A 12,976-nucleotide genomic window follows, 5' to 3' on the forward strand; every position below is an offset into this window, starting at 1 on the left:
ATTGAAACAGCAGGAGTGCTCGGACTCTCGGGCCTTCCCATTTTCAAAAATAAATAAATAGCGGACAAAACATAATATACCAACTAGAATTATATTAAAAAGAAATGAACAACCAAGAATTATTAAGGGCTCAAATTAAGGAAAAAAATGAAACCAAAAGTAAAATAAATTTGATTAATTTAAAAGCTAAAAACCAAGCTTATGTCTACATATATAGTCTATAACTATATACACAGATGTATAGCTATATAAAGACTGGATGATAAAAATAGATATAGATGAATCAGATATAGATATAGATAAAATTAAGCCAAGATATTTAAAAAATTTTAAGCAAGAGATTTAAACTAAAATGTCTATATCATACAGATCATCAACGAGTTATTGAACCTCTGGTTTATTTAACTAGCTGATGCTGAAGTTCTGTGGAAAAGTAAAGGTGAGAAAATGTTGAAAGATGATTCTAATGGGGACAGAGGGGGCTTACTCAACTAGTAACTACTTTATTAGAGATTTCTTGTTCCACTTATATATGCATTCATTGGTTAGTTCTCTCATGTGCCCTGACTAAGGAGGGATCAAACCAGTAACCTTGGCAAACTGGGAAGACAAAACTGAGGTACCCAGCCAGAACCAACTAGTAACCACTTTAAATCTACAACAATTAAAAACAGTGCAAATTAGGCAAGCAGAAGAATAAAATAAAACAGAGTCCAAACACAGACTCAAGTATGTGACCTCAGTAAATGAAAAAGGCTCACTGCAAACCAGTTGTGAAGATTTATCAATGTCTATATACAGTGATACCTCGGTTCTCGAACGCCTCGGTTTTCGACCAAATGGAGATTCGAGAAACATTTGTCTCGGAATCCGAACAAATATTTGGAACTCGAACTTCCGAGATGAGCCGAGTTGAGCCGAATGGCGTTCATTCGGCCCAGCGCGCCTTGCTTGCGTCATCAGTGTGAGTGCAGAGAGAGGGTCACGCTTTGTGGAGTCACGCTTTCCTATTGGGTTTCATTGCTTCGGTTCTCGAACAATTCGGTTCTCGACCGTCCTCCTCGAACGAATTATGTTCGAGAACCGAGGTATCACTGTAAATGGAGTCAGAATAAAAATCAACTTATAGAAAAATAAGGTATGCTCTCCATAAAAAAGAATCATCTTAATTCCCTTGACTTGGCCTGAAGAAATGTTTGTTCTGGTGTTATCAATACAAATAATGTTTAAACAATTTTTAAAAAGCCTTTCTATGTTAAACTCACAAATCTGAAACCATACAGGAAGACTGACTGACTTACCCATCCTAAATGATCCACAACCCCCACATTTTTCAGATGTTCCATGGAGGGTGATCTGGGGGCCTAAATGTCAGGGTTTCTTGCCATGGGAGTAGGTGGGAATAGGTGCTGATCAATAACAGATGTAGGTGGGAACAATTGATAGTCAATGGTCTGTGGAAAATATATGTGAACTTGGGGCTTTCAAATGATTTTCAAATATTTTATCATTATAAATGTAATACATCCTTGCAATTAACATTTAAAATAATCCAACAAGTTGAGCATAAAGTAAAAGTACCCATTACCTCTAAATCAATTTACAGATATTGTTGCTAGTTCCATGAGAACCATTCCGGGTCTCTTTTTCAGTTTGTCCATCTTTTTACCATTGTCCTTAGAGGCTGGACCCAGAAACCAGAAGTCCAGGTTTTGTTTTATTTTTAATGCAAATACAATACATATCTCACTCTCACACATATAAGTTTTTAACTAAATCATACTATACAGAGTTGATCTATGTAGCTTCGCAGATTTAAATATTATCTGTACATATCTGGGCATACTTCAAGACAAGATGGAAGGAAGGAATTAAGACACCCAATAAGTAGAGATTACTACTTTACTGGTACTTTCAGGACCTTTTCAAAATAATTTTTTTTTTATGTTTGATATAAAAGAGATCCATGTTCCCTTAGGAAACACAGTAAACACAAAGAACAGAACAGTCACCCATAATGCCCCACACAGAGCCAACCACCGAAACTTCTCTTGAAGAACCATTCCACATTTAAAAGACGCAGAACAGCTGTGGCCACCAATCTTGCAAAAGCCAGAGTTCGGCAACAAGGTCCCAGCACCAGGAGATAAAGTGGAGCAGATCTAGGTCGGAAGCTACCGACCACACACCCAGTACCCCCTGACAAACAGGATGAGGAAACAAAACGTGGTCAGTGACTTAAAAAAAAAGCACCCCGTGCGCATTCACAAAGGCTGAGTTCTGCGCTGGAACACGAGACAGCAGTTGCGGCGGGCAGACCCGTCTGCTGGCTCAGATAAGCTCACCACCTTGGGCTGCAGACCTGCAGGGCGCACGGGACAGGCAAGGGAGTCCCGAAAGCGAGATCGCCACCGTGAGAAGCTTTGGCATCAGGTCCCTCCCACCCCATGGTTCCCCTTGGATTTCCACTCCAGCTGAGCGGACACCAGTGGGACGTTTCACACCCGAAGTGTTTGTTCAAAGGCCAGCGCAGGAGTTGACTGTTGGCGAGACGCGGTCCAGGAAGGAAGCTTCAGCAAGAACTTTCAAAACCCGGTTCCATTTTAAGCTAGAAAGGAAGGAGAGTGTCTCAGATGGTAACACTAACAACTTTTCCAGATAAAGGTGACAGGAATGCTGGAATGCTTTTCACCCAGCTAAACACTCTCGGACTCCGGAAATGGTCAGAAAGGTGCTTTAAGCACCCACTCTGTAATTCTGCCCAAAGCTTAAGGCAGGATGGAACTTTTTCTCTCAAGGGCCAGACAGTGAGTATTTTAGGCTTTGCAGGCTATCCTGAAGTCCCCGAAGCAACTACTCAAACCCTATAGTTTTGCACTATGGCCATAGACAATACATAAACAAACGGATGTGGAAGGGTGCCCATCACATGTTACTTTTGGACATTAACATTTACATTGGAATGATCATGTGTTACACAATATTCTTCTTTTGATTTTCTTTTCCCCCAATCATTAAAAATATAAAAAGCCTGCTTCTGGCCGGCCCAGAAGCAGGAGCCGGCCTGGATCTGGTCCACTTGCAGGCAGGTAGCTTCCTGACCTTCGGACTAAACGCAGTTTCTGTTTCAAGTTTACACTCGAACCTCGTAGATAAGGATTTCTGCGGAGTTGCAGGGGCGGGGGGAGTCCAGGTGGTGGAAGAATTTTTGGTGGCCGAAATTCAGCTGGGATTGAAGTAGGATTGTGGGGCCAGAAGGTGCAGGAGCACCGGAAGACTCCCCAAAGGGCCTGGTACCCAGGGTGTCTCTCCGTGGAGTTGGCCTGTAGCATCAGGGGAGAGAGGGGTGAGAAAATACCTCCCTATCCAATTATGCATGCTCTATTTTCCCAGTGAATCAGGCCAGTGAAAAGATTAGCAGCAGCAAAGTCAAATTTAATTCATAGGACCTTTTCTTTTTCTTTTTCTTTTCTTTTCTTTTTTTTTTTTTTTGCATAAAGATGAGGCCCTACTTTGTACACAAACAAAAACTAGCAGTTGTCAGGTCTACACGGGTAGGCTGTCTTTGTTTACCTGTGTGCACAGGCTCTTATGCAAATTCCAGCAGCTGGTAGAAAATAAGCCTGAGCTTGGCCTTGATGGATTTATTTCTCATTTGCTGCAGGCACAGACCACTTCTATTGAAGAGAGAAAAATACCAGCTCCTCCACAGCCGCTGGCCCAGGAGTCCCGAGTCTGCCTGGCAACTAGCCTCTTTGCTCCCTCTCCAGCGTGGGCCTGACATTACCTTGCCGTTGAATAGTCTGCTGGAAGAGTTCAGTGCAAGGTTTGCACTTTCCCAGCCATTAGCCAGCTGCCAACGCATTTCATTATCTTAGAAGTGTTTCGTACATCAAAGAGAGCCCCAAACAGTGTGATCAAGTGGAAGTAACAGCAGCGCCTGGTCAACATTATAACTTGCAGTGTTTTTTTTTTTTTCATGCATATAATGCCATCTGGCACCCAGGAACAGCAAAGGCCAGTGATGGAAAAACCCTGCTGTCCTGTTTTGCTCATTGGTGTAACAGTTAATCCTGATAAAGGCCAAGGCCTTGGAGCAACTGCCCTGTTCTTATCTTGCATATCTATTGTTTTACACAGGCCCAACTGCCCTGAACCTACAAAAGGGAAGGTTACACAGGAGATTGCCCAAGGGGGACAGATCCAGGAGAGTTGGGAAGGGTGCTATATTTGTCTTTTTGTTTGTTTAAATTACTTACCACACACATACACACACACACACACACACACACACACACACACACACACACACAAGGGACAAGAATATAAAGGCTTCTCCTTTTCAAACTTCAAGACTTTCTGGGGAAACATTAAGTCTCTGGCTTTGAAATCTCTGAACAAGGTTCTCTTATATCAGCTTAATATCTTCTCCTGTATCGACTTGCTTTTGATGATTTTGAAAAAATCTCTCTGGCCCTTCATTTTTTATTATAGACCACCAACTCTCCCCCAAATCAGAGACTTCGAAACTGATTTCTGGTAACCAGTTTCTCACTGGGTCTTTCTTTGCTGTCTTGCAATGAAGGAGGAAAAAAAAAAAAAACTCTCCTGAAATGGCAGCTACTAGAAAGGCTCTGAGTAAACTCATCTGTGGTGCACGCAGAATCCGCTTTCTGGGGAGCTGGTTTTCAATCGGCAAATTAGGGAAGAAAATAGCATGAGTATCTTATTGTTTTTGTTTTGACATCAATCTTCGAAACACAGACCAAAACATAAAATGGACAATCTCCTACTCTGCTGAAATGAGGGCAAATGATGGGTTTATGGTATTTTCTTTCCATCGCCTGAAATGTGGTTGCCTCAATGCACTGGGACTGTTTATAAACTCTCCGATGATTTTTCCACTCATTACACAAACCCCTCCCCCTTCCTAGCTTCCACTAACACCCCCCTCCTCTTTCCATCTCTGCAGGAGCAAAAGCCTGAAATTTTGAGAAAGACAATTTTTGAAATTTCCTTCTACGGGTTAAGTTCACATCAAGGGGTGATTTCACAATCGCCACACAAGCAATTATGCAAGCTTTTCAAAAGCATGGAAAATTTCTGGGGCAATTGTCACCTATACACAAATGTAAAAATCTAGATGATTTTCAAAACAAGTGGATATTACCTAATCACCAACCTGTGGTTTGAAACATCCAACTTGATCTATCTTCTCCCACTGTTTTTTCCTTCACTGTCATAATTATAGTAGAATTATAAGATACAGAAGGGGCTAGACTGTTATTTTAGGTTGGCATGGAAACTGAGCTCAGAGAAATGAGGCCCCCAGCAGCCAGTATTAAGAACAAAGTTCTCTCCAAGTCAAGTGGGGTGGTACACACACAGTACAATATATGGATGATGCATTATAGAATTGTACAGCTGGGACTATATAATTTCATTAACCAATGTCACCCCTATAAATTCAATGAAAAAATTCAAGTAAAAGAAAAACCACCAAAGTTCTCTGACTTGCAATATTCTCAGTACAATAACTATTTCCTCACTTATTTTCTTCCTCTAAGCATCAGTGGGAAAGAAACAAAATGAGCCAGAAACGATTAAAATCTTTGGCAAAGCAAGGGGAAAAAAGGGTACACAATAGTCAGGTTTCCAAAACCCGGTTGTCAGATAGCAAAATTTCAATTATTTATTCACAATGCATGCTTCCCACATCACAGTCTATAAAGTGTTATAAATCACTTTCTATAGAAATAAAAGTTTTCTGGAAGAAATTCTCAAGATCCCCTTTTGTAGGTGAAGAAACCTTAAATCAACTGTTCAGACTAACTTAGTTAACCACAGTGCTGAAATAGAATTCAGCGTCTCCCCAGCATGCATACATTTATCCATTCATACATTCAACAGCTTTGGGTGACTGCCCACCATATACAGATACTGTGGCAAATGCAGAGATGTGTTTTACAAGAGTAAATAAGAAGAGATTCCTACTCTGGAGGAACTAATCATCCGATAGTGGAAACAAGCACACAGATTAAGAATTGTCCCAGAGTGACAGGTGTTCACATAGAGTGGGCAGGACGATGGTGGCAAAAATAAAATAAAAAATAGATCCGTATCACAGAAAAGGTCTTCACTCTTCTGACTTTACCCTAATGTTAAAATAGCGATCTGCCATTGTGTTTAAAAAAGTCAAATAAGCCTTTGTCCTCAAATTATCCTAGAAAGAGAATCAATTACTTGTGGCATGGCTTAAATTCCACTTTAGGTAAAACTTAATCTGCCTTGTGTTTCCTCTGATTATTCTGGATTTGTCGGTGCGTAATTTTAAAGCGCCAGGGCTCTGTGGTTTCCATTCGGATGGTTGGAGAGTGACGCTCGCGGCGGGCTTTGGCCGACGGGCGAAGTGAGCCGAAATCTGGAGAGTGGTGGGTAAAAGGAGACTGTTCAGATGAGAAAATTACACATAATTTCTTTCCTCTCATTTTGAGAAAATCTTAAACCCACAGTTACTAGGAATTAAAAAGAACTTGAGGCGAATACTTACTTCGGCAAGGGTTTTTGAAAGTTTCTGAATGTAAGTCTGAGATTTAAATTTCTAAATCAGCTATTCCATCACAAATTCCCTGTGGAAGTAATTTTGATCTTTAGGGGATGCCCATCGACGTTTTTCTGGTAGTACTAGGAGAGACTCAAATGTCCATTCTGTTTTCCCCACAATCGGGTAAATGGTCCTACGTGGAAAGTCAGCGACTGTCTTGAGCGGGTACTGATGTCGTGCAGAGGTGGTGAGTGGGAAGGGCAATGACTGACTTAGTCTTCCAGCACTTCCTTTGGGTCTGGCTTGATGGGCAGGTAAAGAAGACAAACTCTCAGCCTGTTTGAAAACCAGTTCATCTTCCAGAATCAACGTAGTGAAACCTACCAGTCTCAACCTAGGTAAAACCACCAAGTTAGAATAGCACGCTTCTATGATAGAATCGTCGTCACTTTTCTCTCTAAATCAGTTCTACAACATAAATAAGATTCAAACTGTAATCAGTTAGGGAGAATAATTTCCTAAAGATCTTCCTCTTTCCTGAGTCCCTTTCTTCTCTCTTCCTCTCTGTCTCCCTCCCCTATTTCTCTCTGTTTCTCTCTCTATCAGCGCAGTAGAAAAAGACGGGCATTCAAGGAAAATAAAAGGCGGATGAGGCCTAGTATACACATTGTAAACCAAAATTAATTTTAGGCCGTGATAAAGAATAAAAAACACTTAATGTAGTTGAGCAAATGCAGCCCAGGAAACACAGATTCAATTAGCAGCCTAAATTGTGTTCTGCCTAGACAAAGGGGAGGCCGCTGTTTATAGCTAGAAAGTTCCTGCCCAAGTTTCCAATTAGGTTCATTTCATATAAATGACGTGTCCAAATTCGTGCATTTCCGATTGGACTGAATTGTGCAGTCCTGGCTGGTCAGCATTAGGCACCCTAATTGGCTGTTATGGAGCAGTTCTGATTAGATGGGGCAGGTCTTAGTCCGTTGGTGGGAAGAGAAAACCAGGAAATCCCTTAGAACAGTTGACTTGGGAGATCACTGTCACAGAGGAGAACATAGCTCCGGAAGCCGAAGTTCAGTCTGAGGTTCTTCCAGGGATAAGGAGTGTGTGAGGAGCCCCTATCAGCTGCTAGGCTCCTGCCATTCATGAAATTTGGGCTCTTGATCGATTTCACCTAGGCTGAGACTACGCGGGGTCCATGACAGCAGATACATTTCTTCTTAGGGTTCACATCAAATGGATCTTTCTTCTCCCGGTCCACAATATAAAGAAAATGACATAACCTACCATTACCATTGCTGCAGTGTTTTTACTGGTTTATAAATGGGTATGTATATATATTTCTTTTTTGAACTGAAAGCATTTATTTTTAATTTTTTTTCTTTTATTGAGTTTAGAGAGAGAGGAAGGGAGAGGGAGAGAGAAACATTGATGAGAGAGAACATCAATTGGCCACCTCCTGCACGCCCCCCACTGGGGATCTGGCCCACAACCTGGGCATGTGCCCTGACCAGGAATCGAACCGGCAACCTCTTGGTGCATGGGTCGAGTCTCAACCACTGAGCCACACCAGCCGGCCTGGTTGATAAATATATTTTCTGAGATAATAGTAACAGTATCTGCCTCAGAAAGGTGTTCTGAGAAATAGACTAATGAAATTAAAAGACTATAGCAGTTTCCAGCACATCAAACACTGCCAATAATTGTTAGATGGTATTATTAATATTCATGCTATTATTTTTGTCACTGTTATTATAGTCATACTTTGCATAACCATATACTGAACAAATGGTTTCACAAATTCAAGTTGACATTTAGCTGGTCATAATATAACTTAGTCCAAGAAAGAATGATTCTGTTTCTTAACCCTAAATTCCTATCAATATTTGACTACTTAAGGAACACCCACTACTCAATGTCTTCCATAAACCAAAAAGTACAACTAACTATACCTTAAGTCGGATGTTATTTGAAAGTTTGCTGCACAAAGATTGGCCATTAAAAGAATTCTGAAAAACTGTAAATTTCATGGAAAAGGAGTCACAACCCAATTCTGGCCTACTTGTCCAGCCTTCACAAATGCCACTTCTCACCCTGTCCATCTGATGTCCGGGCACAAAGGGCGATTAGCTGTTCCCCAAGCTTGCCTTGTGCTTCCCCGCCACTCTGCCCTGTGTGCCTGCTGTTCTTTGTGCCCAGAAATCCTCTCCTACTTCTTCCAAATCCACCGCAAAGCCTTTCCATTCCCACCCGGCCAGAAAATACAGTAATCCCCTCTTATCCTCAGCTTTGCTTTCCACAGTTTCAGTTACCCAGGGTCAGTTGCAATCCCAAAACATTAAATTGAAAATTCCAGGAGTAAACAATGCATGTTTTCCATTGTGCCCCATTCTGTGTTAGCGAGATGAAGTCTCATGCCATCCTGCTCCATCCACCCCTTGGTCCAAAGCCTCTCCGTGCTGTACATACTCGCCAGCCCCCCACCTCCACCACATCCGCCACTAGTCACTCAGCAGCCGTCTTGGTGACCAGATTACCTGTGGTGGTGTCCCAGTGCCTACATCCAAGGAACTCTTATTTTAATGGCCCCAAAGTGCAAGAGCAGTGGTGCTGGCGATTTGGATACAACAAAAAGAAGACATAAAGTGCTTCCTTTAAGTAAAAGGTCAGTATGTATAGGAATAAAACAACAACTATATATATACCAAAGTACTATCCTCAGTTCCAGGCATCTGCTGTGGGTCTTGAAACTTATCCCCTGAGGAGAAGGGGGGACTATTGTATTCCTCACCTCTGCTTGCAAGGTGCATTCTGTATCCTACTGCTGAGCTACATCCTTCCTCCTCTTAGCCCTGTCCCACTGCACGGAAATCCTTTATGTACGGAAATTCTTTCTTTGCAGGGCTGTGAGTTCCTTCAGGGTTAAAGCCTGTGTCTTACTGGACAGCATTCCCTGTGCCCAGCAGAAGGGCCACACTTTGGAAGGACTGTGCCTTGTTTGCCAGATTTCAACAAACATGTTTCAAGCAGGAAAGACCAGACCCACGACATGTTACTGACCTCCTGGTTCAGAGCTAGGACAGAGCAAGGCCAGAGAAAACGGCTGTTCACTTTGTGTCTTTAGACTTACTGAATCAGCATTTAATTTAGATATCAAACAATATCCCATGTAAGAGTCACAATTATAATAACAATAAAAATAACCGCCATTTATTGAGCTCTTAGTGTGCTCCAGTCTCTGTTCTCAGATGTCATGATGATTAACTCATGTAATTCTCTGAACAAGCCTATTAGTTATGTTCTCCTCTTATTCCCATTTTACAGATGAAAAAAATAACAACAATGAACAGAAGCACAGAGAGGTTAAGAGTCTTTGCCCGTGGCCACACAGCCAGGAAGAGCTGGATGCAAAACGTGACAGCAGAATTTGAACCCAGACACTGTCTGCAGTGCCGGGTTCCCTGCCCACTGTTTGAGGCTGGTGAAGGAAAGTTTAACACTGAAGTTTTGTTGAGCTGTACACTTGACACCTGTACGACTTTGTGAACCAACGTTGCCCCTATTAAAAATAAACAAATGGAAAGAAAGAGCATAAAAAAGAAAAAAACACGTATAGTAGAAAATAAACAGACTTATTCCAATAATCTAAAGGCTATTTATGGGGTTAATAATGACAAGTTTTAAATTTTTATTTTTCTTAACCGTTAAGTACAGATATGCCAACTTTGATTATAGTCATGACTAATAATATCCACTGAAAATATTGACAGGGTTTCCCTCAACCTGGCCCCATCTTTCCAGACCTATGTCCCACTAGTTTTCCGAATCGCCATGCTCCACGTACCCTGGCCTCCCCCCTCTGCCCGCTGTCCTCCGTAGAGAAACGGTTCTTCACCAAGACCGCTTAGACTGCGTGCCTGGGCTCCCTGTCCTCCTTCCCCGCCCAAAGTGTTCTTCCCCACTTTTCATAAACCTGCTCTCAGTAATATAGTGATGATAGTTTCCTTTTGGTTAGTTTTTACATTATATAAATTTTCCATTTTTTTTACTTTCAATCTCTTCTGTATATATTAGGTATTTCCCTTATATATAACATATAGATGGTTCTTGTTTTCTTTTCTTTTTTAACCTATTCTGACAATATTGTTGTTTTTTTCAATCCTCACCCGAGGACATTTTTTGCATTTATCTTCAGATAGAGCGGGAGGGAGAGAGGGAGGAAGAGAGAGAGAGAGAGAAACATCGATGTGAGAGAGACACATCGACTGGTTGCCACCCACATGACCCCAACTGGGGCTGGGGACAAACTGCAACCGAGGTACGTGCCCTTAGCAGGAACCGAACCTGGGTCTCTCTGGTCCACGGGCCAACGCTCTAACCACTGAGCCAAACCGGCCAGGGTAATATTGGTTTTTTAATTGTTATATTTAATCTATTTACATTTAATGTGATTATTGATACTATTGGGTTTAGGTGTACCCTTTTGCTATTTGCTTTTTCTCTGTATTACCTGTTCTGTATTCTTTTTCTTGCCTTTCTCTTTTTTTCCCAATGATCTCTGAACATTTTATTGGCCTCCTGCACCTCCAAGGGGCTCTCTACTTCTGCTGCATTTAACGCCTCAGAACTTTGGTGTCGTTGACTTCAGACACCACTTTGCCACCCACAATCCTGCGGGGGTGGTGTTTGGAATGAATTGCATGGAGTGGCTGTTGTCCAGGTGTCACCAAGATTAAAGCCTTCCCTTTCTTTCAGCAGGCAGCGGTAGGTGGCGATCTCCGCTTGACCTTGATGTTCAGCAGGCCCTCCTACACCGAGGCCTGGCGCTGCCCGTCTGCCAGCCCTGACTCCAGGTGCAGCAGGATCCCGTTGAGCTGTTCCATCTGCTGGCACAGCATGGCTCTGCTTCCCTCAGGCTGTTCTCCAAACTGGCCTTCAGATTTCTCACCAAGTCCAGGTTGATCTTCAAGGATAGGACTGTGCGTTTCAGCTTCGTGAATGTCATCTCAGCAGCTCCTATCTCAGTCGTCTGTGAGGTGACCATTGTGGTGTCCTCTTCAGTCGGCTGGGACCAGTACTTGTCTACCTCCTCCAGGTTCTTCCCAGCCAGCTCGTCATACTGAGCGTTCATGTCCATTATGATCTTGCTGAGGTCCTGAGATTTGGGGGCATCCAACTCCACCATCAGCCCAGAGTAGTAATCTGGTTTTGTTGGCCATTTATTTCCTCCTTGTGGTTCTTCATGAAGAGCAGCTGCTCCTTGAGAGCCGCGATCTCTGTCTCCAGGTGCAGCCCAGTGATATTAGTGTCATCAGTGACCTTTCAGAGATCATTGATGTCACTCTACACAGACTGGGGTTGACCAGCTTTGTCTCATACTTGACTCGGAAGTTGTCAGCAGCAAGACGGGCATTGTCAACCTGCAGAATGATGCATGCATTGTCCACAGAATTTGCAAAGATCTGAGCTCTCGGATCCTTGATGGTCTTGAAATAATGTCCCCAGTCTTTGACTTGGGGTCCTTTCTTCTCCAGGTGTTCCTGGGTTTTGCTCTCCAGTCTTTGGTTATTAGCCTCCAGCCTTCTCACCCTCTCCAGGTAGGAGGCCAGGTGGGTCATTCAGGCATAGCCTCGTTCTTGCTCTGGATGCCCCCATGCCCGCCAGACTCCTGACCATCCCTGCAGCCAGGCCCCCAAGCCCCAGCTGCCCCACACACTGGTGGAGTGGGACACAGAGATCTGGGAGCCCAAGGCCTCAGCGCCTGCACCGATGCTGGCTGTGCTGCTGGCCAGCTGGCCTGGTGGGCAGAGGGTCGGGTTGTTTGTGGAGAAGCTGGAGCAGATACTGAAGCTCATGTTGCTCAGGGAGGAAGGCAAGAAGCTGAGACTCAGATTCAAGCAGTAGTGAGTGCCAGGTCTGTGACGCAAGTTACATGTCTTTCCTTTCTTTCGTTTAATTCTTTTTATAATTTCATCCCCTCCTGCTATTAACTTGTTAGCTACATATTCTCTTAATATTATTTCCTGCCCTTGAGATCACAACATACATAGATGACATATCGTAATCTAAGATAAATAAATATAACCTCTTCCCAGACAATGCAAGAACATTAGAATGCTTTAACTGCTTCTATCCTCTTAACTCATGTTGTTTGTAATAGATTTAGCCCTACAGGATAATATTATACTTTTATATCAAAATTACTTAATTATTCTGTTTGAAGTTCTTAAATCTGTTCTGTGTCTTTGTGAATATCCATTTAGAACAGCTTTCTTCTCCCATGGTCATACAGCTAGAAAGTATTTTCTTCCGCATGGGTCTGTGGGTGCGAAGTTTCCCTGTGTGCTGAAGAATACCTGTATTTCATGCTCATTTTTGAAAAATGTTTTTTCAGCTTATAGAAACTGTTTTGCAAATGTTTTCGCAGCATTTTTA

At 42.6% G+C, this 12,976-nt stretch overlaps 1 pseudogene; it reads right to left on the minus strand.

Annotated features, from left to right (window-relative positions):
* Positions 1–11,025: 11,025 nt before the first annotated feature.
* LOC118623796 lies at positions 11,026–12,396 on the minus strand (annotated as a pseudogene).
* Between the last annotated feature and the right edge of the window lie 580 nt (positions 12,397–12,976).

This window comes from Molossus molossus, unplaced genomic scaffold, assembly GCF_014108415.1.
Source record: "Molossus molossus isolate mMolMol1 unplaced genomic scaffold, mMolMol1.p scaffold_m16_p_10, whole genome shotgun sequence".
NCBI lineage: Eukaryota > Metazoa > Chordata > Mammalia > Chiroptera > Molossidae > Molossus > Molossus molossus.